Genomic DNA, 13,253 nt, shown 5'->3' on the forward strand with positions numbered 1-13,253 from the left:
TCTCTGAGTCTCCCTCATAAAATGCAGAGACAAAACTAGATTTTCTTTAAGATCTAAAATTTAAAAAAAAAAGAATAAATGAGGATGCAACAGATGAGAGGAGCAATTTTAAATTATTTCATTCTATAAGCAGAGTATTATCCTGCAATATGTGTTTGACATGTGTTTACAATATCTTGGTTAGATCTAACTCCTTATGGGTTGTGTCCTGTTCCTACAAGATTCAAGTTAATGAAAAGTTTTGGTTGTCTTTAAGACAGTCTTTTTCCCTGTTGTGTTATTTTTTTTTATAATGTAATATTACATTTAATATTATATTAGGTTATACATTACTTTTGATCTTGGGCTATTATTACTGCCAAAATTTGTCTACTAATATATGTTTGCATGTATTTATAAGTAATTAAAATCGTTTCATTTTCCAAATAATTTACAGACACTGGTCTACTATTGTATGAGTATTATAGCCAGCAGTATCATATTCTATGAGTTAATATCTGCCATCTTAAGTTAATAAACCATTATGTGATATACTTTTGTTTCTGAACCATTGCTTTTCCCCATGTATTATCCCAAGCATCTTGCATACCCGATCAGTAATGGTCACCTTATACTATTATAAAGTTGATACATCTTGGGATAATTCTAGTTTGTGCTGTACATCATCCTAGACAGAATTGTCAGCTTTGTGCTTGCAGCTGCTCTCAATCTGTCATAATAATTGATAAATGAGTATTGGAGTTTTATTTTTCTATTGTATATTATCATCACTGCAAGATTGCTGAGCAGCATACCTTTGTTTGCTCATAAGACCCTTTAAGAAGATAAGAACATCACTGGAAATGTAGGAAATATTCATATCTCTAGGTAAATAAAACTTAAAATCTGCTGAAATTTTGTTTCAATTGGAGCCATTGAAACATAAACTAAGTCTTCATACTTCCTTATAGATTTTTTTTTTTTTTTTTTGGTGGGACCCTCGCTGGCGGCCAAGGATCGAACCGGCGTTGCTGAGGCTGCGGGTAGCTTCGCTGCCCAGCGCTCAACCGCTGCACCACCAGGGGAGCCCTTAGATCTTAATGTTTTGTTTTTAATTTCTATGACTCTTGGTCCCTGAGGTATATTTCGCAGATATTTTTTGAGCACCTGTTAGCCAATTTATCTATCTATCTATCTATCTATCTATCTATCTATTTATAAAGATTTATTTATTTATTTATAAAGATTTATTTATTTATTTATAAAAGCACTGGGTACAGTCAGAAGCACGGGATGGTGAGAGAATTCACCAGAGCCAGAGTAGGGAACAGAACAGGCAGTCTGATGAAATACACTGCTGAGGGGAGCAGTGGGCATGGCAGGAGAGGTCTGTGGCACCATGTGGGACCCTTGCAGGTGGCTGGGGATCGAACCGGTGCTGCAGAGGCTGTGGGCAGCTTCGTAGCCCAGCACTCAACTACTGCGCCACCAGGGGAGGCCCTGTTAGCCAATTTAAAGGAAATAACAGGTGACAATTCACAAAGGCCTCATACATTTATGCATTTATGCATGCATTGTGAGTGAGGCATTAACTTCTATTTGTTCTGAACTATTTTTCTATTTTTTTGCAAGGTTGTGTAGTGAACAGTCCTGTATGATAAGAATGATTCTCCTTCTAGAACAAATGACAGATTTACCTATGTTTTGGGAAACATAGGTTTCTCTCTCCTCAAAGCAAATGTCAGGAATTTTTTGTCAAAAAAAAAATACAAATTAGTGTGTCTCTCTTTGGCATATGGAAACGATATTACTGCCTACTATAAAACTTTGGATTTCATACATTCAGTATTGCTCTCCTGTAATGTAGCCTACTGAAAGTACACTTTACTAGGTGATAGCGATTCTATTTACCTTGCTAATCCTTTGTCTAGAAAGGGGCAGACAATTCCATTTCGATTAAGATGGTAAAAGGTGTGAGGGTCAGTATATGCAAACACTTTGTAACACACTCTTCTTACTGTAAAAAAGAAGTATGGAAGGGAATACTTATTTATTTATTTTTTTTTTTCAAAATAATATGTTACCTATGTGAAGGTGCAATAGCCATCTGTGATTATGGGAATTGTTAGTCTAAAGTCCTAATTTGTACATTATCTAGAAAGGAATGGACTTTGGGTTATTCATGGCTGTTGATAATTAGTCAAGTCATTGAATTAGCCAAGTGTATTATTATTGGGGTGTGGTATTATGTGAGACAATGATTTTTTTTTGTTAAATCCACATTAGTAAAATTTTAGAGACCTCTTAAGTGAAATTGTGTGTGTGTTTGTGTGTGTCTGTGTATTGTCTGCATATATAGGATAGAGGGAAGAGTCTAAAAAATCCTAGATAAGGATAATAATCTGACCTAATTCTATTATTTATTTAATTTTATTTATTAAAATAAAGTTAAACTTAATGAGATCAGAAACTTCTGCCTAATAGTAATTAATAATAATAACAATAATAATAAAATTCTGCCTTATTTATATATTTATATTATATATATTATATATATATGTTCATAAAATATTTGTTTTAATTCAATATTACAAACAAATCAAAGGAAGTCTCCATCTCCGTTGACAGAGCTATAGTCAGTAGAACAGAATTTTTGTTCTTAGAACAGTGCTTTCCCTGATTCCATGCAACCATAGCTAGGGATGGTCCATGGAACCCCTAGATCTCAATCTGCAAATCATAGCAAAGCAGAGATTTGTGTCTGGGATCCCACTTGCAAATTTATGACAACATTAAATCTTATGTATAGGTGTTAAATTAGGTGCCCAGATTGTCCTCACTAAATAAGCCTAGTAATAATCACTAAATAAGCCCAGTTAGTGATAATCTCAGCATCATAGCTAATAACTTACTTATCAAAGTGGAAATAGAAATGATATTTTAGGGCCTCCCCGGTGGCGCAGCAGTTCAGCGCTGGGTTGTGAAGCCGCCTGCAGCCTCTGCAGTGACAGTTCAATCCCAGGCCACAGGGCAAGAGTTCCCATATGGTGCGCAGACCTCTCCTGCTGCCTGCTGCTCCCTCAGCAGTGTACTTCGTCAGTCTGCATGTTCTGCTCTCCGCTCTACCTCTGGTGAATTCTCTCACCCTCCTGCGCTTCTGCCTATACCCAGTGCTTGTATAAATAAACAAATAAATCTTAAATAAAAAGATTATATTTTATGCTATGTTGATTTTTAAAACATCTCCTTAATGACTTTATCATAAAATCAACTTTGAAATAACAGGTGTTTTCAAAAAGTTGTAATTTTTTCTATATTGTAGAAAATAAATCCTATTCTGTATTTGGTTAGAAAAATAAACAAACATCTTTTCATATAATATAATTTCAGATTAGAAAAAAAAACAATATAAACAAAACAAAATAATCAAGCAAAATGCCTACTTATTTTTTTAAGAGCTTCCTTTTATAACCTATCAAAAGAGAACTTTGGGAATCAACACCTACTGGAGTTTAATCAGAATTACCTGTAAACAAAACAAATTCTACTAGGTATGGGAGGAAATTAAAAAAAAAAAAAGTCTAACACTTGATTTTTTGCTTTTTGGGAATTGGTTAATATAAGCAAAATTGTAATCTATTGGATGTGAAGAGATGCCACATAAGTAAACAAGGGTGATTTAGAACTACTCATCTCTACTATTTTACTCAATTTACAATCTTCTAAAAAATCAATAGACTTAGTTTTCTTCGTGTCTCTCCTCCTTTCTGATAGTCCCATGCCATTAATCTGAGTTTAATGGGCACAGTAGATTTAATGGATGCTGTCTGTAAGGTATTGTAGCAATTTATCCCTAGAATCAGTAATCTCTATTTGAAAAAATGGGAACCTAACAAATGTTCCAGTTTCTTGTAGCCAAGATTCTCCCTATTGCCCACTGAAAACTTTCAGATCAACTGATTTCAAACTTGAGACATATGATAAAGTGAAAGTGAAAAAAGGGGGATGTCATAGCATAACTGCCATACATGGCATGGCAAGTGCATATAAGATAAACTAAAATAGTTTCATCCAAGTATTTTATTCATTTTGAGTTGATTTGTGTGTATGGCATAAGATTATGGTCGAGTTTCATTCTTTTGCATGTGGCAGTTCAATTTTCCCAGCACCATTTATTAAAGAGGCTTTCCTTGTGCCAATACATATACTTTGATCCTTTGTCATGTATTATTTGTCCATAAATATGTGGTTTTATTTCTAGACTCTCAGTTCTAATCAATAGGTCTGTGTGAATCTTTCTGTTCCAGTACCACACTGTTTTAATTATTATGGCTTAAAATAAATTGACTGCTTATGTATCAGCATCTGCTTAATAATCAATTTAATATAATTAGCAATACCAATAGTCATGCATTAGTCAGTTCTTACTGAATGCCAAAATCTGGGTTAAACAAGTTCACAGTATGTTTTTTATTCAACTAGAGTATCTTTTTTAAAACTGCCTCATCACAGAGAGGAGAAAGTGAGGAAGGAAGCTGCATCTGGTTCCTCCTCTCAGAGTCATTGCAGTACATTAAGCGCCATAACCCTGGTGCAAGTGAGAGGCAGATGGGCACTGGGTGAGTCTGCCATACTCAGGGAAAATAATAAAACCTGGGCAAAGGAGATGCTAAGAAGCCAAGAGACAAAATATCATATGCATTGTTTGTCCAAAAGTAGCAGAAGGAGCATAAGAAACAGCACCTAGTCAGCTTCTCAGAGTTCTCTAAGAAATGCTCAGAGAAGTGGTAGACAATGTCCATTATAGAGAAAGGAAAGTTTGAAGACTTCATAAAGGAGGATAAGATCTTTATGAAAAAGAAATAAAAACTTCTATCTGTTATACAGGGGGGAAAAAAACAAGTTCAAGAGTATTAATGTACCCAAGTCCTCCTAGAGCCTTTTTCTAATTTTGTTTTCAGTATCTCCTAAAAATCAAAGGAGAACATGGGAAAACTAAACTAAGAGTCAGATAGAGACAAGATTAAAAACTAGCCCTTGATAGGGGAGGCCTGGAAGGGGTCAAAACAAAGAGGGAAGGGAACACAATGGACTGTGGTGGTGGAGTGTGGATGATCCGGTAGTGGATGTTTTATAGTGGTGATACCTAACTGGGGGATACAACTGTTACCACAATTGAAAATAAATTAATTAAATTAATTAAGATGAAACAAAAAAAGAACATCCTGTTCTATCTATTGGTGATGATGCAAATAAGCTAGAAGAGATGGGGAATAACACTGCTACAGATGACAAGCAGTCCTATTAGAAGATTGCTAAACTGAAAGAAAAATATGAAAAGGATATTGGTGCATATCAAGCTAAAGGAAAGCTTGCTGTGCCAAAAAAAGGATTTTCAAGGCAGAATTAACAAAGACACAACTTACTCTATTTGAAGAAAAAATATGGAAATGGAAGTCTGTGTAAGATTGTTCTTAAATGGTATTGTGTGTGCATGAGTGATTTTTGTTTTAGTTTTGTATAGTTAACATGCCACCAAATGAGAGAGCCATGTCCTGGTGGTATTTTCAATAGTCACTAACTTTGCCTCATACAGTATGGTGGTTATAAATTGGCATGGGGATTTCAAACAGGTTCTTCTTGGTGCACGACACAAATTAGTTACATAGGGAGGTGATAGATTCTCATCCTCCGCTGTCTCTGATGCAGATTATATGAAACAATTGTTCTGTTAACTAAAATTCAACAATTAAAAAAAAAGTTGCACCTGTTCTGTTGGATTTCTTAATGCTTCTAAGTAAATACAATGAAAAACAAAGAATAACAAAAAATCCTGCCTCATCATTCCTGCCTAAAATTCCCATTGAACTTAATTTTATTTTTTTAAAGAGTTCATTTATTTATTTTTACATAAAACTGGAGTGTAGGCCAGAGGCACATGGGTGAAAAGATTCACCAGAGACAAATGGGGAGCAGAACAGGCAGATCTACTGAAATACACTGCTGAGTGGAGCAGTTGAGACAGAAGACTGTTGTGCCATATATTCATATATGTATGAATAGCTATTCATATATGTATGAATAGCTCCCTTGTGGGACCCAAATCAGGACGTGAATTAGAATTCACCAGTGAAAACATCTGGTTCTGGGTTTTTATTATATTTTTTTAAGATTTATTTATTTATACAAGAACTGGGGTACAGGCCAGATGTGCGGGAGGGTGAGAGGATTCACCAGAGACAGATTGGAGAGCAGAATAGGCGGACGGACCGAAAACACTGCTGAGGGGAGCAGCTAGGTACAACAGGGGAGGTCTGCCGTGCCATGTAGGTATCATACCTGGCTGGCTGGGGATCGAACCCATGCTGCAGAGGCCGCAGGCAGCTTCACGGGGCTATGCTCAACCTGCTGTGCTGCTGGAAAGGCCTGGATTTTTTTTTTTTAAGATTTATTCATTTATTTATTAGAACTGGGGTACAGGCCAGATGCACGGGAGGGTGAGAGGATTCACCAGAGACAGAGCGGGGAACAGAACAGGCAGACTGACTGAAATACCCTGGTGAGGGGAGCAGAGGGCATGACAGGAGAAGTCTGCAGCGCCATGTGGGACCCTCACTGGCCAGCCCGGATCGAACTGGCACTTCACAGCGCTGTGCTTAACCCCCTGTGCCACCAGGGGAGGCCCAAGGCCCTGGATCTATTTTTTTCTTATGTGGACTTTTAATTACTGGTACTATTTATGTGCTTGTGATTGGTCTGTTTGGGCTATTTATTTCATCCCAATTCAGTCATAGAATGTTGAATGATTCTAAAATTTGTCCATTTATACTAGGTTGAACAATTGATTTTCACAAATATGTGCATAGTAATCACTTATGATCATTATATTAGATCAGAAATGTAATTATATTCTTAGGTATTTGTAGTATTTAATGTATTGTAGTATGTTGTGACTTTGCATCTTTCATTTCTGATTCTTTCATTTGGATTCTCTCCTTCCTTCCTTCCTTCCTTCCTTTCCTTTTTTGTAAAGTTAGCTAAGGGATAGTCAATTTTATTAATTATTTCAAAGAGCCAGCTCTTCATTTCATTTATCTTTTCTATTATTCTTTTTATTCTTATTTCATTTACTTCTGATATAATTTATTTATTTTTTAATAAAGGATTTATTTTAATATTTTTATTTTAACATTTATCATTTTTTACATTTTTAGGCAATATTTGCTTCCCCCACCCCCCCAGATTGAGTCCCCCTAGAATCTCCTTCCCCAAGGCACCCATGTACCATCACCACATTCCCCTGTGCTCCTCCCTCGCTCACTCCCATCCCTCTCCCTCCTCCTCCCCCTGCAGTACGTCTCTGGTTAATTGTCTGTTTTTTGCTTTGTTGTGTTTTGTGCTGTTATTATTATTTTTTTACACTGATGTCTTTTTTGGTTCCCCTATATTCATGTTATAAGTGAAACCATCTGATATTTTTCTTTTTCCTTCTGGCTTATTTCACTGAGCATAATTCCTTCTAGCTTCATCCATGTTACTGTGAATGACATGAGTTTATCTTTTTTGATTGCTGAATAATATTCAATTGTGTATATATACCACATCTTTTTGATCTAGTCATCTATTTTTGGGCATTTGGATCATTTCCAGGTTTTACCTATTGTAAATAGTGCTGCAAGAAACATAGGTGTACAGTTGCTCTTTTGTTTTTTATTTAATTAATTAATTAATTAATTAATTAATTAATTAATTTTTTTTGTGAGACCCTCGCTGGTCGCCCAGGATTGAACTGGTGCTGCAGAGGCTATGGGGAGTCTCACAAACCAGCGCTCCACCGCTGCGCCACCAGGGAGGCCCCACAGGTGCTCTTTTGAATCACTGTTTTTGTGTCCTTTGGCTAGATCCCTAGGAGTGGAATTGCTGGATCTATGGTAGCTCCATTTTTAGTAGACTGAGAAACCTCCAGACAGCTTTCCACAATGGTTGGACCAAGTTTGTACTCCCACCAGCAATGTAGGAGACTTCCTTTTTCACAGCATCCTCGCCAACATTTGTTTTTTTTTTTTTTTTTTTTTTTGATATGTGCCATTCTTACTGGTGTAAGGTGGTATCTCAGTGTGGTTTTGACTTGCATTCCCCTGATTATCAGGCATGTTGAACATTTTTTTCATATGCCTGTTGGCCATTTGCATTTCATCTTTGGAGAAACTTCTTTTGAGTTCTTCTGCCCATTTCTTGACTGGATTGCTTATTATTATTATTTTTTTTTTTTTCATTTTGCTGTGTGAGTTCTTTGTATATCATTGTGATCAGTCCCTTATCAGTTGGATGGAGTGCAAAGATTTTTTTCCCCAATCAGTGGGGTGTCTCTCCATTTGGTTAATGTCTCTTTTGCTGTGCAGAAGCTTTTCAGTTTGATGTAATCCCAGGTGTTTATCTTTGCCTTCACTATCATTTCTACTGATTTTGGTTTCATTTGTTTATTATAGTTCCTTCCAACATATGTTTATGTAGTGTATTTGCGATTTTTCTTGTTTATTTATGTGTTTCTATCTTGCTATTTACTTCCCTCTTAATATCACGTTTTTCATTGTTAATTATTTATTCATATATATTACAACATTGTTCATTTTTACATGGTTTCCTTTCTTTTAAAAAATATTTATTTATTTACGCATAAAAGAGCTGGGGTACAGGCCAGAGGTGTGTGTGGGGGGTGAGAGGATTCACCAGAGAGAGAATGGGGAACAGAACAGGCAGACTGACTGAAATATACTGCTTAGGGGAGTAGCAGGCAAGTCAGGAGAGGTCTGCTGTGCCATGTGTGTAACTCTCTGGCTGGCTGAGGATTGAACTAGTGCTGCAGAGGCTGCCGACAGCTTCATATAGGTTGAATTTTAACCTCCTAGGCCACCAGGGAGGCCCCTACCTGTTTTCCTTTCTTTTCTCATGTATAGTTCCAATAGAATTCCCACCAGCAATTCACCTGTTACCATCACCACAGTACCCCATGCACTTCCCTCCCTCAATTGGATTCCTCTCCCTACCTCCAAAAAAAAAACACACAAAGGCTCTGATTTATAGTTGTCCATTTCTTTTTGTTTTGTTTTGATGTGTTATGTTTTTTATTGTTATTATTTTCCCCCTGATGCCTTATATACCTCCTATAAGTGAAACCATCTGATATTTTTTCTTTTTCCTTCTGAGTTATTTCACTGAACATAATCCCTTCTGGCTCCATTCATTTTTCTGTGAATGGCATGAGTTTATCTTTCTATAATGGTGATGGGAAAACTGGACCACCTTAAGCAAAAGAATGAAACTAGACCAATACCTCACACCATGCACAAAAATCAACTTAAAATGGATAAAAGATCTGAATATAAGACCTGAAACCATGAAATATATAGAAGAAAATATAGGTAAAATACTACAAGACATCTTTAATATCACTTTTAATGTATCACATAGGGTCTGATAATCTCTTCATTTTTATTGGCCATTAAGTAGTTTTTCTCTTTTTATTTATTAATTGACCCAATAGTTATTTAGAAACATTTTGTTTAATCTCTGCCTTGATTTTTCCAATTTTTTTAAAAATTGATTTCTTGTTTCTCCTGTTGTCAACAGAAAAGTTACTTTATATGAATTTTATCTGTATATATTAATTGAGGCCTTTTTTTTTTTCCTTTTGTGGCAGAATATGATACATTTTTTGTGTCCATGTGTTCTAAGGAAGAATTTATTTTGGAATAGAAATTTTCTTTACATGTCTATTCGGTCCATTTGTATATTTCAGTTAAGATCATGATTTCCTGAGCCTCCTCCGTGGCGCAGCGGTTGAGTCTGGGTTGCGAAGCTGCCCGCAGCCTCTGCAGCGCCGATTCGATCCCCGCCGGCGGCAGAACAACCCACATGGTGCGGCAGACCTCTCCTGTCTCACCTGCTGCTCCCCTCAGCAGTGTATTTCGGTCATTTTGACTGTTCTGCTCCCTGCTCTGTCTCTGGTGAATCCTCTCACCCTCCTGCATATCTGTCCTGTGCCCCAGTTCCTGTATAAATAAAATAAATCTTTAGAAAAAAAAGATTAATAGTTACAATTCTGGTGCTATTACTTTCTTTTTATTTTTTAAACATCTATGTTTATTTATTTACAATATAGCATTTATCCAATCAGATGTAGTCATCATAGTTTTTCTACCACAGAAGTGCCCACAGTCCTCCACCATACTCCACCACGCTCTATTCAACCCCTGTTTTTTTCTCTTCCCTTGTCACTACAACCTTTTCTATTGAATGTCTCAGATTGCTAAGTCTGCTTTCAAGGTTCAGTTTTATAATTTGTCTTTGTCATATCCTTTGTTGGCTTTATTTATATTCCACATGTAATTAAAACCATCCAGGATTTATCTTTCTCCTTCTGGCTCACTTGACTTAGAATAATCCCTTTCAGTCCCATCCATGTTGCCACAAAAGGCATGAGTTTATCTATTTGAGAGTTGAGTATCATTCAATTGTGTGTGTGTGTGTACATATATGCATATATATATATATATATATATATATATATATACTGCATTTTATAAATCCACTCATCTATTCTGGGTTATTTTGTTTTTTTCCATGCCTTAGCTATTTAAAACAGTATTGTTATAAGCATAGGTTCTGGAGACCAGCTCCAGCTAGATGTCGTGTCAGGGATCTCAGAAAAGAGAGGACGGGGTGGGTGAAGTTTTTTCGGAGGGCTGAGGAGAAGTGGAGCGAGGTAGAAGTGAGGTAGACACAGACACTCTTTCTGGTGCAAGTATCTCCTACTGACGTTCTCAGCAAGTCTTTATTTATGCCTTAAGGGGAGCAGTGAAATTACATCAGCATAAGCATCAAAGCAGAACAGAAACAATCATTACATATTTTCTCATGAATATACAAAGACCCTCTTGATCTCACACTACTTCTTTAATCTGATTAAGAAAATCATCAGGGACAAATACTCTCCTAGGTACAACTCATTTTCTAACATAATCAATTGTCTAAGACAGTACAATGTTCAGTAACAATCAAACATCCTGTCAAGCCTTCCTGATTTTGGGGTGGACATGAAAGTCCATTGTTATGCTACATTACTAAAATCAACCCATTCTCTAGTACTCAATTCATCTAGCCTATTATCAATTACTTCAAAGTGATCTAAAACAACTCATCAAATCTATGTAAGTTCTACTGAAGTCTAACTATTAACTAGAAATTCCTAACCTCCACACAACCTATGAACTGTTAGCCTTTCGCATACACCAGAGATGTATTGTTGCCGCAAACAGGTACCCCCCAGTTTAGGCTACGGTTTCCAAGCACAGCTGGTTCAGGGCAGCTTGTTCTCCATAGTTCTCAGGGCCGAAACATTTCTTTCCTAACTATATCTTTAACATTTTTTTACTTCTTTTGTGATAGTTCAGGAGTAAGAACAATGAGCCAATTGTCACCTGGGTCTGAATTAGGTTTTCACATGCCAGTTAATAACTAACTTACATTTGCATTAACCAAGAACAAAGAGAAGAGCATTAGCAGACATTGCTATGGAGACTCCCTAGTTTAGATCTTCTTTGGGAAGTGCAAGAACTCCCCTCTTCTGGGAAGTACAACTTTCCCTCTTCAGGGGAGCACAGGAACTCCCCTCTTCTCGGGAGTCTCCCCCAATGCCTGGACCATATCAAGAGACAGCATAGGAGGCACAGCTTGCCACACATAGGAGTGCAGATTTCCTTTCGAACTTGCACTTTTGTGCCCTTCGGCTAAATACCTAGGAGTGGAATTGCTGGGTCATGTGGTAAATCCACTTTTGAGTTTTTTGAGAAATCTCCATTCTATTTCTATAGGGGCTGGTCCAATTTATATTCCCACCAAAAATATAATAGACTTTCTTTTTCTCCACACCCTTGCCACCACTTGTAGATTGAGGTTGTTTCTGTTTTGTTTTGTTTTTTGATATGGGTGATTCCTACAATTGTGAGGAAGTATCTCATTGTAATTTTGATTTGCATTTCTCTGATTATAAGTGACAAGCATTTTTTCATGCATCTGTGGTCATCTGTATGTCTTCTATGGAGATGTGTCTATTTAGGTCTTCTGCCCATGTTTTAATTGATTTGTTTGATTTGCTTGGGTTGCTTGATTTCTTTAAAAAAATATTTTTTAGATATTTTTGCATAGAAGAACTGATGAGGTATGGGGTTGGGAGAGATTGAAAGTATTCATCAGAAAAAGTGAGGAACAGACAGGCAGATCTATTAAAATACACTGCTAAGAGGAGTAGCAAGTGAGACAAGAGAGGTCTGCTGCACCTTGTGGGTTAGCTTCCTGGCCAGAGATCAAACTCAGGCCTTAGCCAGTGAGAACACTGAGACATAACTCATAGATCACCAGGGAGGCCTTGTTTGATTTCACTTTTTGGAGTTGTATTAGTACTCTATAGATCTTTGATATCAGTCCCTTATTAGTTACATTGTGTGCAAATATGTTTTTTCCCATTCAGTTGGGTGTCTCTCTGTAGTGGTCACTGTTTCCTTCACTATACAGTGGTTTTGTATTTTGATTTATTCCCAGTTGTATATTTTCTCCTTTGTTTTCCTTGCTGCTGGAGATGAGTTCACACATCTATTTCTGAGGTTTATATGAGTGTTTTGACTGTTTTCTTCTATTCTATCAATTTTAGGATTTCAGGTCTTACATCCAAGTCTTTTATGATGTTTTCTTGATTTCTGTGTACGGTATGCGATAATGGACTAGTTTCAGTCTTTAGTTTCAGTTTTCAGTATGTAGCAATCAAATTTTCCCAGCACAAATTGAAGAGATTTCCTTGTGCCAATGTATATGCTTTGCTACTTTGTTGTATTTTAGTTGTCCATAAATGTGTGGTATTGTTGCTATGTTGCATAGGTGTATTATCATATCCTCTACAAATAATGACATTTTTACTTTTTTTCCAATTTGGTTCCTTTTATTGCTTTCTCTTCCCTACTGCTTTGTCTCAATACCATGCTATTCTAATCACTATGAATTTATAATATAGTTTGAAGTTGAGAAATGTGATGCCTCCATTTCCCCATTTTCAGTCAGAAGAACTTTGAAGAATGCCATTATTTTTTTTAAGATTAATTATTTATCTATATAAACACTGGATACAAGTACTGGTGAGAGAATTCACCAGAGCCATAGTGGCAAGCAGAACAGACTAACAAAGTACACTGCTGAGGGAAGCAGAAGGCTTGGCAGCAGAG

At 36.5% G+C, this 13,253-nt stretch overlaps 1 pseudogene; it reads left to right on the forward strand.

Moving 5' to 3' along the window:
- The first annotated feature begins 4,629 nt into the window (after positions 1-4,629).
- On the forward strand, positions 4,630-5,389 carry LOC119258166 (high mobility group protein B1-like; annotated as a pseudogene).
- The last annotated feature ends 7,864 nt before the right edge of the window (positions 5,390-13,253 follow it).

Source organism: Talpa occidentalis, unplaced genomic scaffold, assembly GCF_014898055.3.
Source record: "Talpa occidentalis isolate TD23 unplaced genomic scaffold, MPIMG_talOcc4v2.1 talOcc4.4, whole genome shotgun sequence".
NCBI lineage: Eukaryota > Metazoa > Chordata > Mammalia > Eulipotyphla > Talpidae > Talpa > Talpa occidentalis.